This window comes from Echinops telfairi, unplaced genomic scaffold (assembly GCF_000313985.2).
Source record: "Echinops telfairi isolate 266 unplaced genomic scaffold, ASM31398v2 ScPeMD7_2291;HRSCAF=2852, whole genome shotgun sequence".
Classification (NCBI taxonomy): Eukaryota; Metazoa; Chordata; class Mammalia; order Afrosoricida; family Tenrecidae; genus Echinops; species Echinops telfairi.
In genome coordinates this window covers 48,095,764-48,098,240 of record NW_022106189.1, presented here as the reverse complement: position 1 = coordinate 48,098,240, position 2,477 = coordinate 48,095,764, and positions in this window count along the sequence as shown.

Genomic DNA, 2,477 nt, shown 5'->3' with positions numbered 1-2,477 from the left:
CTGTTGTATCTTTTTTTCATTGGAAGGAAGGAGACTTCTGAGACAACACAGCACATCGGGAAATGGGCTGCCTACTGGAAACTGTGTTAAACTATGTTGTAGGAAACAGGTACTGCTGAGTGCAGTTTGCTGGAGATAGAGCGGGACTCTGATGGCCAGAACCCACCCCATCAGGGGCTTTTGGATGTGGGGAAACGTAATAGAGGAGGTGCTGTTGGAGGAGGACATTCAAGAGTGGGTGGGATTTTAGTGTGGCAGCAGGGTGAGTGGTCTCAGACAGAAGTCTCTTGAAGGAGGCTGGGAAAGGCAGATGGAACAGTTCGGGGAGTGTGAGGTGAGATGTCAGCTGGACGTGTTTGAACATGGAGCCTGTAAGGGAAAATGGGACCAAGTCAGGCAAGAAAATGGATTGAAGTCAAGCTGTGCAGGGTGTTGAATGACAAAGACTTGATTGGGCTGGCCAAGGAGTGGCGGCATTGTGTTATTTTGAGTCAGGAAATGCAGCATCAGAATATGACCAGGTAAGAGCCCCTATGACTTGAGGGGCTGTGTAGTGTCTCCTTGGCTTCACATGGAGTGTCTACAGTTCATGACAAAGAAAGGGGTGATTTCTAGAAATTTGGAGAGGAAGTTAACTAATCTTGGCCATAGGATATGAAAGATAAGGGTGCTTTTTTTTCCCTGATAGTATTTTCATTCTGTGTTAGGTAGCTAACCACAAGTATGGTGGTTCAAACCTACCAACTGCTCTGAGTGAGAAGAATGAAGCTGTTAACTCCCGAAAAAAGATTTACAGTCTTAGAACACGAGAAGGGTCACCAGGCATTGGAATCCATTGGGTGGCAATGAGCTTCGTATCCTTTGCTTTTGGAAGCAAATCAGGTTAGTGTCAGTAGGAGTGTTGCATTCTAATGAAAAATATGAAATGACAGCAGTGGATGCCCGGATTTAAAATTTATTTGTTGGGATACTGCCTGAATTCAAGTGGCAGCGCTTGCGATCAACACAAAGTCTCTGGTCTTTGCTCTCAAGATGATAGAAACTTTAGAGGTCCATGTACGCAGGGGCCTAAGGAGTCTTGGTGCAGTGATGGTTGGTACTGGAGCTGAGTGGCAGTCTGCTGGAGCTATAGAAATGGCGAGCTGCTCCTGTAAGGATCACAGCAGAGGAGGGAGGCCCGGGGGCAGCTGCATTCTGTTCTTTGGATCACAGGGCAGCAACTACAGGAGGGTTAGACATTTGGGAGTTAGAGAAGCAGGCAGCCTGCTGGTGGAGAGGTGGTAGGTGTTGTATACAGTTGAGAGAACAGTGATTCTATTATTTGTCCAAATAAAGACCCATCTTGGATATTTCTTCTTTTTGTTGCCTTCCCCTGCATTGCTACATATCATTGGGTACCTAATTTGTATGTGTTTGAAAGATTAATTTTAAAAGTTATGATTTTATACAATAATAATTTATAAATTATTAAGGGTGCATGGGGGAGAGGGGAGGAGGAAGGGAAGGGGAGGGGGAAAAAAAGGAAAATGAGCTGATTCCGGGAACCCCAAGAGGCAAGTGAATTTTGGGAATAATGAGGGCAACAAATGTATAGATGTGTTTTATACAATTGATCTATGTATTGTGATGAATTGTATGAGCCCCAATAAATTGATTTAAAAAAAGTTATGATTTTAAAGAATGGCTCAAGGTCTTGAGTAGAGTAACAGGAAATAAAATCTAATATTTTATGCAGGAGACATTGCATGTGTTAGACCTGTGCCAAGCTCATTAACCTGTGTAAGACTATTCATGATTTGCCCGAGGTCAGCAGAATCTAGCTTTTTTCCAGAATATCCTTAGACTATGGAGAGAAGAACATGGTGCCTGCGGGTGGTATGTGAGGGGGGTGGGTAGTGAGGGAATGACTGGCTTTGGAAGCCTTCAGTTGTCGTCACTTGGTCCTAAACTGCCACCGGAGAAATAGAACAGTTGGTCTGATGCTGTAGGGCCATGCCAGCAGCCAGGCTCACTAGCTCTTGGAACAGGTCTTTAATTTCCCTGAATCGATCGATTTCTGTGTTTATTTTCATACAAATCCTGTATATATTTTCATACAATTTGGCTAAGTCCCTTTGTTACCCATCCTTCTCTCTTTACTAAAGCATTGTATGTACTTTTAACCGGCTGATAACTTGTGTATCTTGATGGAGAGAATTTGTCCTCATGGTTTGAGGATGTGAATCCTCCTTTCTTTTTTTTTTTTTTGAATCCTCCTTTCTTGATTGTGGGAGTGCCCTGAATGTAGAAGCTCACAGCAGTGAATCTTGGTAGAACAAAGTTGTTCATGGAGACACCAGTTAGAATGGGGAGGAGAGTGACAGGGCGGCCGCCGCCAGCTGCTCTTCTCCTCAGCGGAAGTGTCTGGAAGCAGCCTGAGTGAAGTTGGCTGTGAGAGCACTGTCTCTGTGCCATCAGCCTGCACTTCTGCACCAGGC